The sequence below is a fragment of the Motacilla alba genome, chromosome Z (assembly GCF_015832195.1).
Source record: "Motacilla alba alba isolate MOTALB_02 chromosome Z, Motacilla_alba_V1.0_pri, whole genome shotgun sequence".
In the NCBI taxonomy this organism is placed as follows: Eukaryota; Metazoa; Chordata; class Aves; order Passeriformes; family Motacillidae; genus Motacilla; species Motacilla alba.
Genome location: NC_052046.1, coordinates 7,302,069 through 7,319,719, shown reverse-complemented (window position 1 = coordinate 7,319,719; position 17,651 = coordinate 7,302,069). Strand labels below are relative to the sequence as shown.

The 17,651-nt window shown below is 41.8% G+C and overlaps 1 protein-coding gene across 18 annotated transcripts in view; it reads right to left on the bottom strand.

The window, feature by feature from the left end:
• The window catches only part of CELF4 (CUGBP Elav-like family member 4), a 710,045-nt gene that overhangs the window by 13,611 nt on the left and 678,783 nt on the right, over window positions 1–17,651 (bottom strand). For 13 of the 18 annotated variants that reach the window (XM_038125919.1, XM_038125918.1, XM_038125910.1 and 10 more), the window contains one exon: window positions 526–2,819. The exons of 1 other annotated variant lie outside the window; for it this stretch is intronic. The gene's annotated coding sequence lies outside the window, so the exon portion shown is untranslated. Of the gene's footprint in view, window positions 1–525; window positions 2,820–4,683; window positions 4,772–4,829; window positions 5,213–17,651 lie in introns of those variants that run through there. 4 more of the 18 variants (XR_005255538.1, XR_005255539.1, XM_038125911.1 and 1 more) reach the window with 4 other exon arrangements.

Genomic DNA, 17,651 nt, shown 5'->3' with positions numbered 1-17,651 from the left:
GATCTCAGCCCCAACCTCAGCTCAGCTGATCTGGTACAGCCATTTCATAGGAAAGGAAAATAACCGTTCAAACACAAGATGTGAGGGATGCTGAGGAAGAAATTGAGCCTCATCTCTGGAGACTGCTGAATTTCACAGGGTTTTCCCAAAGCAGCAAAAGGAGCAATGTCCCGAGCTTTGGCCTCTATACTTATCAGCATGAAAAAACCATGAGCGTGAAATCAAACAACAGGCTTCAAATGGGAGCTACAATGACACTAATTTGTATGTACCATTATTTGATCTTCTAACCTACTAGGTTTAAGGTAAACCACTCTGGAATATCAAGCAGACATTAAATGAAACAGTGTCATTAATTCAATCCAATGAGATACGTTTTATATAACAAAGGGATTTGTTCTGATACTCAAACAATGTATATTAATGAAAGAGTCGAAATAGATTCATTTTGTTCTCAAAGCAAACACATTAAGAAAAGCCATCAAGAAGTAAAGAACACGGCTTTTTTTTTTTTTTTTTTTTTTTAAACTGTGCTTTATTTAGGGCTAAGCTGGAAAGCGTCATTCAATAATTACAGAAGATTACAAGGAGTTTTAGGGAATTGAGAGTGAAAGAGCAGTTGTATGGAACTGCAGCTGCGTTACACATCTGTACTTCCTAGCTGTGGGCTCAGTTTGCTTCAGTCCTTACTCTGGCAAAATGCTCGTTATATCCCCATGAGAGTTTTGGAAGAGTAAGGACTGCACGGTCAGGCCCAATATGTAATCAAAATTAACATTAAAAAAAAAAAGAAAAGAAACTAAAAAGGAAAAACAACAAAGAAAACAGTTCAAGATCAAGATAAAAAATACCGAGAAAAACAAACAAGAGCATTAACCAAAAACAAGAGTATAACCAAATAATAATCAAAAACAATTATCACACTGCTCAATCGATGCAAACAAGTGTGAGAATTATGTAAATCAAGTTTTAAGACTGTGAAAATAAATTATAATAAATATGATATTCTTTAAAATATATGTGTTCTTAAATAATTAATTGTTTTTTCTGAGTCAGATTTTTTAAAGCAATGTCTTATTTTTAACTGCTCTAAAGTCATTTACCAAAGATAAATATCGTGCTTTCATTAAATAGTTTTCCTTGTTTTTTCTCTATCATTACAATTAAAAGTCCTACAAAATATGCAAATTTATTTACAGAAAACAGAGCCAGCATCTTTTTTTTTTTTTAAACATCCCCCTGTTTTTCAAAATTCCTTGTAAACAGTTTCAGAAATTCTTCAAAGAGATTGTTTCTTTAGTTTACTTTTTATGGTTTTTTTTTTTAAGGTTTTTTAGGTTTTTTAGTTTTTTTTTAGTTTTTTTTTTTTTTTAAGATTAAGGTACTAGGCTAATCCCTTGCCCTGAAGGTTTCTAGAGCAAATATGGAAGCTACTGAAGCATAGGATGATGGGAATTTTGCGGACAGCAGATCATGAAGACATGAAGCGTTTAGCTGTGTTTTGTTGTTCAAGTTAGAACTAACGTCTGATAAAAAGACAGCTGTTTTTTTTTTTTTTTTCCCATTTGCATTGTCTACAGAATTGAGTCTTGTCTTGTTTATTTTTTAATAGCTGGAATGCTTGCAGTTAAAAAAGCTGCCAAAATAGCCATTTTTCTCCTTTTTCTCCTCGATAAATAACAGCATCCAACAGCAATTGGCAGAGAGTAGGAATTTATGCTCAATCTAAACTCTACAAAATTACAGTTCTACAACATCTTTGTTTTTAGCATTAACGCTAACTTCTATGTAGTATTATTTTTTTTTGCTTTTTTGTTTTTTTTTATTTTTATGTTGTCTAATTTTTTTTCTATTATATAGGTATTTTAAACTTTCTTTTTTAAATTCTGTACAACTATTAGGATTTTAAATGGGGAGAGTTAGAAGCATTTACAAACCTTTTTGTTTTCCATTTAATATCAACCATCTTTCCTTTCTCTTTTCTATGCCTTTTTATGTACTTAATTATGTATTTATTTATTTACTTTTTTTGCTTTTCATAGATATCCATCTTACCTGCCTTTAACAACGCAATCCTTGCGTATTATACAGAAAACCATATGAAAGCTTCATAGACTCTAATTAATGTATAACCAAAGAACCTCCCAAAGTATCAAAGAACTATTATCTTGCCATTTAAAAGCATTTAAGCATTTGTAATTTTTTGTGGTTTTTTTTTTTTGGTGTTTTTGTGGTTTTTTGTTTTTTTTTTTGTTTTTTTTTTTTTTAGGTTTTACATATTTCATATAATCGCTCTCAAAAACTGTTTTAGGAACAGCTCAGAGAAAAGGAAAGAACTTCCATATTTTACATACAGCTACAAGTCTGCGGTAAAAAGTTTTGTCCTTTGGTCCCTATATAGCTAAGGAATGACAGATAAAGATGCTCAGTGACTGTTACCATGGGTCTCGCATGGTAACCGCATCCTTGGTGGCAAACAGGCACTCCTTTGCCAGAATCCAGGTTTGCATCTCCTGTTTGAAGAAAAGCCGCTGTGGTGATATCAGTGTCTCTTCAGAAATCCCGGTTCATCTTCCTCCTGCTCTGATTTTACTTTATGTGTTTGTTTGTTTTCAAGCGCATGTCCTTCGAAGTCAGCAGATGTGATACTTTTCTTGAAGAAATGTTACAGTCTAAACAATCAAAGAGAGAATAGGTCTGAAGTCTTCAGCTTGACTGATATTTGCTGATATGTCAAAGATGTAATCCAACAGTTCACTTTTTTTTTTAATATATATATACTTTTTTTTTTTCTAAATGTGGCCCATTCAGCTGCTGCCCTAAAAAATGAAGAAGATCATTGCAAATTAAATCAAAAAGGGGAGGGGGAAGTAGGGAAGGTGTGGGGAGAATATTTGAGACAGGAGGGGGGAAAAAAAGACCTAAAAATGAAAATGAATTTAAAATCAAGCCTGTTCTTTTGGGCCCAATCCTGCTCCCGTTGAAAGTAATGGATGTTTTCTTCTCCCTTCAATTGGGACAGGATGGGGCTTCTGCTTTGGTGTTTTGCTTTTGAAGGCCTTGGCTCTGATTCTGCTCCCACTTAACATCAACAGAAGGATTCCCCTTGATTTCAGTGGGAACCGGATCAAACCCAAAGTAAGCAAGGTAGTCACGATCATGATAAAGAAAAACACAATTGTTCCTGTTAGTAATAATAATAATAATAATATTAATAATAAATCAAACTAAAATTAGGGCGTGTCTGTGTAAATCTGCATCACTACACACGTGAAGACAGCGGCATTTTAATTATTTTTAAGTGCCGCTTGGCAACGCCAGATCACAATCTTGCTCGTCAGGCTTTTGTAGGGTGAAAGGCATCAGGAGAGGGGAGCACTATATTTTAATGGGGTGCCATCTTTGACAGTGTATGAGCTTTCTGTGGAGACGTAGCTGCCAATAACATCTACTCCTTTGTGAATGTCAGAAAGTAGGGCTTTGAACAGGCAATTTACAGGAGGTTAAATAAAAAAGACTGTTGGAATAAACTTTTTTTTTGAAAAAAAAAAAAGGTAAAGCTAACATTTCTTAAATAAAAAAATTATTTAAAAAAATATAATCATGATCCGACTAGGCTTGACATTTAAGTAGGATGCTTAATCATTAAGGATTAGCTCTTATCTCCTTCTAGCAAGCAGGTTCTTCTTATACACTCGGTGATTTATTACATCAAGAAACTTAGAAACTGCAAAAGGTCCACTCTGGTGGAAAAGTGTCATGCGGAATATCAATCCATGCTGGCAGGTTTTCACACTGTTGGTTCAACAAACAGCAAACCGTACACAGCAGTCTAAACAATTACAACACCAAAAATAATAATATAATAAAAAAATAAAAAACACTCGTCAAGGACCCTTTTTCAGTTGTAAACAAAAAGATGCATTTTGCTTTTTGATCTGGATGGGTTTTTTTCCCACTCAATCCCTCCCTCCCTCTAAGCAATTAATTTTTTCTGGAGTTGCTGTAATACGGCACCTTAGAATTAGGAATTCTTGAAAAGACATACAATGAGGCTTTTCTTGGGGTTGCTTTTTTTTGATTGCTATAGTTTGCAAACTACTATTACTATCATTAGTTTTTTTAGTTTTGATTTGGTTTTTCCATTTTTGTTTTTTCTTTTTTTTAATTTTTAGAAAGTGATTTGAAATATCCTAAGGGGAAAAAAAAAGGTGTCAATTGAAAAAGGCCCCAATTCTCCGGAAAAAAAAAATAATCACAAGATTTTCAGTGCAAAAAATTAACCACACATTTTTCTCTCTACTTTTTTTTTTCCAAATTATCTGTAGTTACAACAATCCCATTTTTTTTCTAAAGAATTAGGAATCCATCTTTTTTTTTTCCTTCTATGTGACATCTAAAGAAGCATAAAACGCTGACGAGAAATCAAACGACAAATAAAGAAACCACTGCAAGCACCAAAAACAAAACGAAAATGAGCACAGCAAAAAATTGTGGCAGCACAAAGTCAAAAAAGGCACATGTGATCATGACTGGCCAATCATCAACTGATACAACATCCAAGAAAAATGCTTCAATCACGGCACCTGCACGAAACTTGACGGCATGTCATGCAACCAATTCTTAGCTTGTTACATGACGCCATCATGTCACACTTTCAACTTCGAGTTGATTTGAACTTACGGCCTGGGGAACTGTATTCTCCACTTTCATGTCATTACGAGAACTTTTTTCCTAGCTCAGCGCGAGACTGTGGTGGATTTGACTGGCTCTTGGTTGGAATTTGATTGAATGACAAAAGAAGAAAAGATTTTTTATATATATATATTTATATATAGTGTGGAAAAAGGGAAAGGTGGGGAAAGAAGATATATATAAAAATAATAATAAAAAAATGTTACAAACACAGCATCAATCAAAAATAATTTCTAATGGAAATATTTGCCATTAAACTATAGAAAACGAAACAAGAATGAGAGCAAAACAAACCAACTGAACGGAAAGAAAAGAAAGGAAAAGAAGAAAAGAAAGTAAGGAAGAGTTTAAAAAAAAAAAAAAAGGATGGAGAAGGCCTAGCCAGAGACACACATAAAACACACACTTAAATGTGGACACACGGTCAACAGCGAACAGGAACAGAGCGTGATGCAGCGGCTGTTGAGGAGAGCATGCACTGAATGGATGAGCGCAGACACAGATCGGTTTGCGGAGTCTGGAAAATAAAAACATTCACTGCCAACCAGAATGCTTTCGTTAGCACCGGCCTTCCCCACACCACCCCCAGCCTCCTGGGCTTCGCTGGATGGCTGGCCAGAGTCCTCCGGGAGCCTCTCCACTGCCTCGCATCGACTCCGGAGCAGGTACCACTCTGATTTGGTTTACATCCCAAGTTTAAAATCATGGGGGAGTAACAGGCCAAGAACTGCTTTAGCTACTGAGAATAAATAAATTTAAAAAAAACCCAACAAAACCAAACCAAACAAAATAACAACAACAAAAAAAGAAAACTGAAAAGGAAAGCAGCTACTGCTGGCTGCCGCATGTTCATTTAGCAGTTCACAGGACGGTGGGCTCTGAAACAGCAATGCTGGTATGGTGTGGGAAGCAGACTTGTAGGAGAATTCAGATGATATAATGGTTCCTAAATCAGCATCATTGAAAGAAGGACATTTACTCCTTTGGCATTTAGCTCTGGCCTGAATTGAAAAGGTTATGGAAAACAAAGGGTAAGAGAAAGAGAAGAAGAGAAGGGAAGAGAAGAGAAAGGAGAGGAGAGGAGAGGAGAGGAGAGGAGAGGAGAGAAGAGAAGAGAAGAGAAGAGAAGAGAAGAGAAGAGAAGAGAAGAGAAGAGAAGAGAAGAGAAGAGAAGAGAAGAGAAGAGAAGAGAAGAGAAGAGAAGAGAAGAGAAGAGAAGAGAAGAGAGAAAGCAGAAAAGAAAGGGAAAAAAAAAGGAAAAAACAAAAGGAGAAAGGAAAAGAAAAAGCAAACGAAGATAAAGAAAAAGGAAAAGCAATAAAACCTGCCAGGGATTGGTTGCTACAACCTATAGAAATGCCCTGTTCCTTTCCTGTGAAGGAAAATGTCCCTTTACTGGCCCATGGAGTTTTGCCTCAGTAAACACCAAAAATCACTGCACACAATACACTTGTCTCAGTCAGCAGCTCTGCACCCTGTTCCTCAGGTATTGCCTCTCTGTCCCCTTGGCAGGGATCATATCTCTCCTTGCAGCCTATTTCTGAAAAGTCACTGCACACGAATGAAATTTCACCTCGTGTTGGGGCGTCACAAGAATGTTGCTGGCAGTTCTTATCCTGAAGTCATGCATGCTGGCTAGCGAAAATTCCTTCCCTAGCTTTCTGTTTGTTTGTCTTGGGTTTCTTTACTGTTTCTGTGAACTGCAACATGCTTTCTTGGCTGCAGCAGTTTTGCTTAGCTGACAAGAGATGATGCTGAACTAAGCCCCTGATCTGAGCTCTGGCTTCAGCTCCACACTTTTCCCACAGTTGGCTGCTGTCTTGGTTGCAGCTGACTCATTCTTGATGGCCTGGCCCCAAAGTCTTGCCCTTTGATGATCTGCAAGTGTCAGCCTGAGCTTCCTGGGGTTTGACAAAGACAATAGACTGGTACCCCCAAGGCAGATGCAAGATCTGTGTCTACAGTTATTTCACAGTCCAAGATGGTGAAAACTGTCCCTTTGAAGATGGCCCAGGGAAGAATTGTTGTTATTTGTGTCCCTAGGTACCCAAGAGCAAATAGTGTCAGCTGTACAGCTCCTGGAAAAGATCTCTAGCATCCCTCTTACCCCTCTGGGCTTTCTGGCCATGTCATAACACAGGAAAACAAGCAGCTGGGGAAGGAAGGAGAGCTGTCAGCACCATCACAGCAAGGCCTGTGTCTTTCCTTACCTCAGCTGCACTAGCATGAAAAGGGTTAACAGGCAATGAATGGAGGACAAAGGAGGCAACAGGAATAGGAGAGATCTGGTGGAGCTGACAAAATCCTGCTGTATTCCTGAGAAGGAGTAACAACGGACATCTCCTGTCTGGGGTTGAAATACAGGATGGCACCAGCTGCAGGATCAGGAGTGGAGATTAGTGGGTACTGGGTTTACACATGGATGCTAGATCCAAGCAACTGTCAAGCTGGGGAGAGGTTCTTGCTATAATTTTACCGAGGAAAATATTTAATGTGCAGAGTGGGAAGGATGGGACTGGTCAATCAGTGACCACTGATTGGAGGTGGTACTACCATCCCTCTGCCTGTCCTCCACAGACACCCTCAGACACTGCAGATCACACACACACACACACACACACAGAGACACACACACAGACACACACAAACATAAATATGTACAGATGAAGGATTGGGACTTGCTGAGGCTAAAAAAAACAGAAAAAAAAAAGCCATTTGAAAATATTCTTTCACACCAAAGTGACATGTGGTAATCCTAATTACATGTGATAATTAGGTGATCTGCCTAACTTGGGTCTGTATTTCAAGCACCAAATGAAGCTGCTCTTCTGAAGCAGGGGTCTCTAGCAGCTACCTAGTCAGTGGACAGCAGAAGACACTTTGATACTCTCTAGGGATATGCCCAAAGTCTTGCTCCGCTGAGCAAACCATAGCCAAATAAATCTCGTAAATGTCCAGCTTTGTTTCTGGAAGCAGCAAGTGCCTGATATCCTGGGACTGTTCTCCTTCAACACTGGAGAGAAATAAGGGATTGAAGTCCTAATGATGGAATTCAAGATGCAGACATCTTCATCTGAACAGATCACACTAGGACAGCTTTAGTGGAGACACACAGGGATTTTAGGTCCCAGTTCACTCATGCTTAGGAACTGTTTCAGATAAGACTGTGAGCCATGGGCAAAAGGAACCAGTATCTCTTTCATGGTTATAATGAGGACCTTGACTGACTTGCTGTGAAGGGAATAGTTGCAGTGTAGGTCTATACCATCAGGGGAAATGAATCTCAGTTAAAGCCTTGGTTAGACAAACATAAATCTAGTCATGTCCTTGCAACCTGTGCTGTCAGCACAGTAGTCCTATTGCTACAAACGCCTCTGTCACAGTAAAGCTCTTAACAGCAGTTTCTGGCTGGACTGTGAGGATAAGCTCTGCATTTTGGGAGACGGGAGACACTCATTGCCCATGTAGTGTGGTACTGGGTTCTGGGGGAGCTGGCAGAGGTGCTCACTAAGCAACTCCATCATTTATCAGCATGCTTGTTTACCAGAGAAGTCCCAGTTGACATAGGTTAGCCAGTGCAATGCCATCCAACAGAAGGGCTGGAAGGAGGATCTACAGGTCTGTCAGCCTGACCTCAGTGCTGGGGAAACTTGTGAAGCAGATCATCCTCAGTGCCATCATGCAGCACATGCAGGACAACAAGGCGAGCAGGCCCAGCCAGCACAAATTCATGAAAGACAGGTCCTGCTTGGCCAGCCTGATCTCCTTCTGTGACAAGCTGATCCACTTAGTTGATGAGGGAAATGCTAGGAATGTGTCTATATAGGCTTCAGTAAAGCCTTTGACAGCATTTCCCACAGCATTTTCCAGGAGAAACTGACTGCTCATGGCTTGGATGGGTGCACTGTTGCCTGGGTAAAAAAATGGATGATGCTTGGGTCCAAAGGGTGTTGGTGAATGGAATGACATCCAGCTGGGGCTGGTCAGTAGTGTGCTCCCCCAGGGCTCAGCTCAGTAGGAGGCTGAGGGGAGACCTTATCACTCTCCCTCTGAAAAGAGGTTGCAGATTGGTGGGGGTCAGTGTCTTCCCCTCAGTAACCAGTGACAGGGCAAGAGAAAACAGCCTTGCGTTGCTATAGGAGTGGTTTAGATTGGATATTAGGAATAACTTCTTCCCTGAAAGGTTTGTTGGACACTGGAACTGGCTGCCTTGTGTGGTGTCACCATTCCTGGAGGTATTTAGAAGAGGTATAGATGTGGTGCTTAGAGCCAGAATTTAGTGGTGGACTTGTCAGAGCTGGATTAATGACTTTAATACTTTTACAGTGTTTTTGCAACCTAATCTGTACTATGATTCCATGATACCCTTACAGCAGGTAGATGACCTGAGAGGGGTGTGCAAGCGGCACAAGCCTAACACTCTCTGACTATCTGGTGAGGGCTACAGGAGCTGTCATTGTATATTTGCTGAGCAGCAAATGCAGCCAGCTGCAGGTACAAGTTTGCTCTGTGTCCTTCACAGGACCACACAATTGTGCAAACACTGCTGCCATCGGGGTGGGCTGCCAGGTTGAGTTCTTCTTCCACAGCAGAAATCCACTGCCTCCAGTTCCACATTCCTTCTACCATGTCTCTCATCTGAGTCCTTATTAGTCAAGTCTCCGCTGATCATCTCTAGACCTTTTTCCTTGTCTTGGAGCTAAGAAACCTCTCCCTGATGAAACTCAAAGTCCACCATTTCTTCCAGCAGGAAAGTGGCAGCCTCCTGTTCTCACTCTTAAGTCTCTGATCATGGCATATGACAACTCCTTCACCTTTATAAAACACATATTAATCTCCATTTACACACATGTGTTTCTCTGCACCCAAAACTGCAGTCAGAATCCTGTCCTTCTGTCTGCTGGAGCCTGTGGCCATGCACACCTACTGGAAGGAACTGGAGATGCTTTTGCCACTTGTGATAGACCTTCACAGCTATTGCCTCTGAAGCTGATCAATATGATTAAAACTCCAGCCCGTGTTTTTCTCCCCTGCCTTTTGTACTGTTTCTATAGCAATTTCCCTCTCTGTTTTTGCCTCCAGTGCTGTGGGATGGCTCTGCTTTCCTTATGCCTCAGTCCTCCTCTTCACTGTACCCCAATAAAAACCCACAGAGATTCCCCCCCTCCTCCAGCTCCTACCCGGACTGTCTGGCAGAGGTGGAATTTGGAGGCAGGGCTCTCCAAAACAGACTCTATCCCTATGACAACCGCTGCTAAGGCTGTGTGGTGAGCCCAAGATTAGGAGCCCAAATGTGTTAGAGTGGGAAGGGCAGCGTGGTGAAGGGGACTTTGCATCCATGCTGGGATTAAAAGAAGCCTGATGATTTATACCAGACATCAACTCATTTACCTGGACTCTTGGGGCTCTATTTTTAGTTGGGGTGGGGGGTGGGGAAGGGGGTAAAGAGTATTTTTGTCAGATGCTTCAGTTCTAACATCTGAAGGTTAAAAAGCAGACAGATTGTATATTTGAATCTATATATACATGAAAATGCACACCAACATATCCATATGTATATGTACAGAGGTATTACATGTACATATGTATCAACAGAGACAACTGCACACACAGAGAGACAGAGAAGAGAAGCCAATGTGATCTAACAGGGAGATGGGAGTCCAGCATTTCAAATGCTAATGTTTAAAATTTTTTCTTTTTTAATTTATTTTTTGTTTGTTTGTTTGTTTGTGAGGTTTTTTGTGTTTTTTTTGTGGTTTTTTTGTTGTCGTTTTGTTCTTATATTCTTGATGACCCTGCTTCATTTTTCCCATTTATAAATTTAAGGTGATGATAAAAATTAGCTCTTAAATTGCAGTACCCTTCTTTCAAATAATTGTATGACTTACTTGCTGTGCAGTGTTGTTACTAGGATTGCTCTCATTTAACTATGTTGCATTAAGAGGTAGTTGAAAAATGACAATTATTTTCTGGAGCAAAATTGTCATTGTTTTGGCTTTCTTTCCTGTGAATATTTTAGTTAATAAACAAAACAAGTCTGGGGTGGGGGAGGTGGCCAGAAAAATAGATTAATTTTTGCCTTTTTTTAAATCAATCTGAAAAACAGTCCATTTTTAAGAGGAATTTGGTGTTTTGAAGGCCAACATTTTTAATCAAGACAGTTATGTTTTTTGTGCTGTTTGCATTTCTTTTTTAATCTACTGGAGTGAAAATTTGCTGCGGAAACATCCAGTTTGGTCAAAATGTCACTTTTTGGTCATCCCCTCCTCCCCCAGCTTGTTTGATGAAAAATTGTCAAGCAGCAATAGCTGTGTCACCTCTGATTTATCTATTTTTCTAGAGCCATTAGTCTCAAGCAGCGGATGAAAAAGCACCACAACAGAGCAGCTGCTCCTGCAGAAGCCAGCCCGGGCAGTCAGAAAATGTCACTGGCTCCCTGAGCAGTGTTGCCTTTTCTCATTCTGCCCCCCAGCAGTGGCAGAAGAGGCGGCCACAGGCTGGTGGGGCTCACAGGGGTGGTGGAGGAACCCCCAAAAAAGATGTGGAGGTGTGTGGTGGGAGGAAGGGCAGGGCTGGGCAGAGTTGGGATTCAGGAGGGCTGGCTGCAGGAGGGAGCTCTGCCCACCACCAGGGTTGCAGCTGGGAGCAGCTAAGGGCTGGTAGGGTCTGAGTGGTCACAACCCTGTCCACCCTCCTCAGCAGGACCTAGAATTTACTTGCTCATGCAAACATAGCCATGGCTCTTTCCCTCTCTAAGCTCTGTTTGCCAATCAAGAGCTTTGCAGGCAAAGATCGGTGCAATGAACTAAGGTCATTTTGAGAAGCAGTGATGGTAAAGGTCAAATGAGTGCTAAATGGCTATTTTGCAGCAAAGGATGCAGCCTCTTTGCCTCCCAATGGCCAAATCAGTGGGTCCTGTGCCCTGAGGAGCATTTCTCCTGCCTCCTACAGGGTGCTCACCCCTGCTTTTGCTGCAGATGAATATTAGGTGGGAGAGGAAATTAAGCTTGCCTTTCTGCATACAATGAAAGGTTCTTTATTACAAGAGGGCCTCAAGGAGTTTTCTATCTCCTGAGCATTGTACCAACAGTTTAATTAAAAAAATGTGCATGGTTGAGAGCTAAGTCTAATTGGGAAGCTGTAAGAAAGCCTCTGTGCCCAGTCTCTGCTGTTTCTGCTTTTTCCCTTTATAGATTGACTAGACCTTATCAAAATGCTGATCAAACCACTGCCACACTCTTCTGTTTTTGTTGCTGACAGTAAGAAGGGGATCCTGCTCCCCTCTCCCTTTCCTCAGCAGACCCCCTAGGATGACCTCATGGAGTCCAGCTCATAGATCTCAGCGCATAAAATTGAGCTGCCTGTGCCCTCGCAGGATGCTGTCTGATACATCCCACCAGTGGCTCCAGTATCTGCCATAAGAAACAAGAGCCCACAGCTGCCTGCTGGGCTGGGCGGGAGGGGTAAGGATGTGGTCTGTAGCTGCTCACCAGGTACAGGAAGGATATGTGGGAGTGGTGTCTGTATGGGGCTGGAAAAGCAGGAGACCACAGCTCACCTCCCAGCCTGACATCCCTTTCAGGAACATGGTCTCCAGTGACCCTCTCAAAGCTGGTCCTGTGCCAGTGGCAGGGCTGCTGGGTCGGCTGGCCTGTGGTGCACCCTGGGACTGTTCTCCAGAGGTGAGATTTCACTCTCCTTCTGCCAAGGCTGTCCAGCTCCATGCCCTGTCTCTATACCCCTTTAAATCAGAATGCAGCCAGAAACACAAACTCCCAGCTTGCAGCACTCAATTACACCTTCTGATATTTTTTTTCGCCTGCAGCTTCAAATTACCTTCAAGGTGCACAGTGCAATTAGCTAAAAATATTTCCTGCTTCATTTTAATTGCACTAAAGCAGTGATGTACCTCCAGTGAGGAGTAGTAAGGTGGAAATTGGTGCCCCAAATATTTCAAATTGATTAAAGTCCAGGATGACTCAAAAAGCTTACATAGTTCTATTAATTATTAAATATTCATAATTTTTTATTAAAAACCCCACAAACATTCTTGAAGCCAAATTCTGTATGAAGCTTTTAAAAAAAGATACTTTAGCTAAGGAGATGGTAACTGTTTCTGAGTTAGGAGAAAGATAAGACAAGAATTCCACCATCTAGTTGGAGTGGTTTCCATATGAAGAATTCACAACCCTTGGTGAATTTTAGTGTCTCAGAATTGAATTCTGATAACACTTATGCATGTGACTTATGTCTGTGACTCATTTCACTGCTATAGCTGAGGTATTTATATGATTCTAATTTAGAACTGGATCACATTTTTGTTTAAAGTCTTTCTGTGTAGAAGATGCAGGTGATCAGTCAAACATTATTACTGCTTAAAAATAGTCAAAACTTTTTGTCTGAGAATTTAAAAAGAAATCCAAAACAAAACTTTTTTTTTTTTCTGAAAGCACTGAAAACCAGTGTGCTGATTCCCATGATATCTGTTTCATAAGGTTACTTCAGTGTACTTTGAAAAGAGTATTGAAAATAAATCCCAAATTCTATTTGCATCCAGTTGAGTCTGATCAGTCTCAGTTCTTTGGGTTTCTGGTTCATTGTCACCTCAGATAGCCTGTGCTTGTGAAGCATGTCCCCTTGTGCCTGCAGCTGTGCTGGCTTGGGAGTGCTATCATTGCCTGATCCACAGAGCTGAACCAAGCAAATTCAGCAAGTTTCTCACCAGTCTCATGCAAATGACAGGATCATGTTAACCTAAGCCTTTATGCTCCTCCCTGTGCAGGATTAACCTGTGTGAGGAATGGCAGTGGGCAAGGGGTGGGATTCAGTGCATGCCTCACCCACTTCCATGGCTGTGAAGGAGGCCTGATTGTGATGGTGGAATCCAGGGCAGACATCAGAAAGATGCTGCCCGTCTCTACAACTCTCCCTCCCTCTTCTGTGCTCACCAGGGTGAGAAAAACCTCTGACCACCTCCAGAGCAGCTTGTGTTGGCAACTGATTCTTACACAATTTTGAGGGAAATTGAAGGTGTTCAGCCTCTTGCCAAAGGGCACACTGAGAAGATGAATCTCAGAAAAAACCCAAACCCAAACCCAGCCCCTCGCTGATGGTGTGCAAGCCCATGCACTTGCTTCCTCTGAAGGAGAGCTCCAGGAAGGTAGGTATTGGCTCCTCCTTCCCTTTGGGAATACAGGAGACAGATTAAAGAGTAGGGGGAAAAAAGAGTTATTTCACAGTTAGTCTGCCCTGAACAAGAAAAGGTTCCTGACACCAACAAACTAATCAACGCTGAAAGCTCATGAGGTCAAGCTTTACCTTCTCCTCCATTATTCTTTTGATTTTTTCTAACTGGCTAGGACTCGATAGCTCTGGAAAGTCTATAAATATAAAATCCTTTTTTGCCTTCCCCTGAAGCACACCAAGGACCATTTGAATACCCGTAGGGACAAGTTAAAACTAAACAAAACCAAAGCAACTTGCAAGAAACAGGTTGTCCAGCCAATCTTCAAATGCTGACCATTCTGTAAGTCAGACTCAAGAAGCTCTCCTCTGCTCAGCAGAAATTGGGAAAGGCAGTTCTCCCTCCTTAGAGCACTCCCTCTGGATTCAGTGTTTTGTGTGGAGACTTATGGCCAGGAATGTTAATGCCAGAATAACTGAGCTGGCTGAGCTGGAGCAGGGTGAGAGCTGGGCCTGAAGGAGGCAGCCCCAGACCCTCAGGGTTAAGCTCTGGATATGTGGGCTGCCTCCAACACCTCAATGCCTGTGCCTGCTCCCCTGTGCTGCCTTGGACAGCCACCAGTGCCCAGCTGTAGGAGTTTCCCAGACCTGACCACCAAGAAGGACCCAACCTTTGTATAGTCTGAAAAGAGAGAAATATTTGTCAGAGGAAACACTGGCCCCTACCCTAGAGAGTGTAAAATGCTCCTGAAGTCAAGTGAGAAGTGTTTGTACACCATCTTGGTACAGAGGGGAAATGGCATAGGAGGTGGGAAGATTTATGGCTTCTGCTGCATTGGAAATACCCAAAGTTCCTGTCTCAGAGCACTGCCCTTGTTCTCTCCATTGCAGCACAGGGAACTTTACTCAGCAGTCTTCTCATGGAGAAGGAAGAGCTGCTCCCTCAGTCTTTCCTGTCCTTGTGCTCTCTGCTGGGATCTGTGCTCCTTCAGAGCTCTGTCTGGTAGAAAAGGAGGAAAGAAAAATGTCCCATTCCCTACCAAGGGCTGACAAACAGGAATCATAGCTGCAGCATAAGCTTCTCTGATGGATTCTGCCTCAGCAAAATGAAATTAAGATTTCAGCAAACAAGCTCCAATTCCGTGGTACCAGTAGAACAAATGACATCTGATAATTGCTAACTCCTTTTGCTTATTCTTTGCTCTGTTCACCCCATCAGTCTCTCCAGATTATATTTTCAGCTGAGTTTAATGAACGCCATTTATTAAACTAACACCAGGGTTCTGCTTTGGCCTCAGACAGATGTGCCTGCTAATATGAATCATTTTGTTCAATTGGATTATTCTGATGGAGAGCGGATCCCTGCCACTCTGAGGAGCACAAACAAATGGGGAACAGCTCGCCTCCAGTTGTGACCAGCCGCTCGCCTTCATTAGGAGGCAGCTCCAGGCTCTGCAGGCAGCTTGGCAGGATGGTGTCCCTACTGCTCCCATCAGCCAGCAATTCTGCTCCTTTCCACGTCCCTCTCATGTGCAGGGAGAGCCCAGATCTCAGTGTGGCCTGGCTGGTCAGGGGGACATGAGCATCACTGCCACCTTCCCTGAGTTCATGGGCTGCCTGGGCAACAGGATTCACCTCCTCCTTTGTCACGATGAATGTTCCTTATCTGAATGCACACCAGACTTCCCTAACTGTGTATCCTTCCCTTCCCTCCTCAGTATGGCATGTCTGACCTCCTTTACATTGACACTTGAGAAAATGTAGACTACTTATTTGCTATTGATCCTTCTTTACTCTGATCTTCTCCAAATATTTGGGCAAAGGGACAGGGATGATATGCTTTTAAGGACTTGTATTAATCAGAAAAAAAAAGATATAAAATCTATCTGAAATCTCCCAGACAGAGATTCCCTCAGTCTATTGTTTGGGATTTTAGTGTTGAAAATTTTGGGTCAATCTCTGTAATACATTGTGTGCAGGCACCAGACATCCATCTATCTGTCTATCTCAATACAAATCCTGCCTTCTGTGAACCATAAAACTCCTAGCAGAGTGACATTACCACTTCTCACATCGACAGAACACACTGAGCACACACAACTTGGGGAAAAAATTACAGAGGCAATTTGAAAGATTAGAAGAGAAAAAGCAGAAGATTTCTGCTCCCTGAATGTAAGTGGCCAAATCCCACAGCAAGCCTTTAGCTGGCACAAATCATCATCACTCCTTCAAAGCCTACTTTCTTTCCCCAGATGAAGGACAGGCCCAGCACTTCTTCAGATACCTGTGAACCTCAGGACAACTCATTTATTCTAGAGCATTTCTGAAGAAAGAAATTATTTGCATTTTAATCCTAAGAATTATCCTGGGGTTACTTCTAGGAATCCCTGGTGACCACCAGAAGTCAGGCTGTCAAGAAGTGGGTCTGTGCTGAGAGAGAAAACACCCCAGAGATAACCATGGTGCCAGTCTATGTGCCTTTCCTAATTACTAATGGCACATTACACGCTCTTCAACAAGCTATCAAAGGACATGAATTCCTCCATTCAGGTTTAAGTGTAGGAATACTTCTCCAGGTATGAGCTATTCCTTTACTCCTGATGAGGATCTGTACACCTCTCTCTAAATTGCATTACACTGGTCTTCATGCGTAATGGGAACAAGGCCTGTAGGAATCTCTGTTGGGATTTTGTGTAACAAGGTCTGTGTGGTCTATACTAAACAATGCTCTTGTAACCTGAGCAGAAGACAGAAACCTCCCCAAATAAACACCTTTCTGAAAGCATCAAATCTCTTAAAACTGACAGGTAGAAGCCCAGTTTCCTACAGCTGGCTTTGGGCTGCCTGTCTGGTTTTCTTTCCCAGGGTCCAATCTGCCAGAAATATATACCATGCAAGGAGAATGCACAGAGGAAAATAAAGAGCATGGAAAGCATTCACTTGTCATGCATCACAGCAAATGGGATGCAAACTCTGCTCATGAGTGGAGATGCTTCAAGAGAGTAGAGAAAAGTGGAGAAAAATAGACAATCTTATCCAGCAAAGACAAATTTTTAGCTGACTGCACAGCCCATGGATTTAATGGCCCAATTGTTTCCAAATCCTTAGAAATCAAGGTAGTAAAAACCTATTTTCTTTTGGAACAATCTGGTTTTAAGGGTCTACCACGACAATGGTTGATACAGATGTGGTCTACAGCACATCTGTATCAACCAAAAGATATCTGTGGCGTCAAGGACTGGGCATCACAGAGCCAGAAATTTCAAAGGTAGGCATCTTGTCACTGTGAGGATTTTAGAGTGTTATTGCTCTGCATAGAATAGATGCTGCAGGCAGCCCAGCTGCTGGATCTGTTTTACACAGGAAAAAGGGATATGTGAAGAGCTGGGGAGGGAGAATGTATCTTCCAGTAAATGGGAGAAATCTGCTTTCTAAAGAGGATTACTAGAGTGAGGAACTGCAGCTTTCCATGGCTACAAGAGATTTTCTTCTGTTTGCAAGTCATTTTCCTAAAAAGGCATTTTTAAAATGAGCCATGGTGATATTTGGAGGTGGGCATGATCATTCTCTCGTGTCTCTGCTCTGAGAAGACCAGAGCAGCCAGAATGGTGACATTGCATCTCCCTCTGAATTGCAAATAATTGAAACATCTCTGCTAGGAGAACATTTAGACTTAAATAAGTAATAGTGGGCCTGAATCCTTGGCTGCCATAAATCAGTGTCACTTCACCGGCTTCAGAGGAGCTGGTGATTGACACTGCCCGAGAACTTAG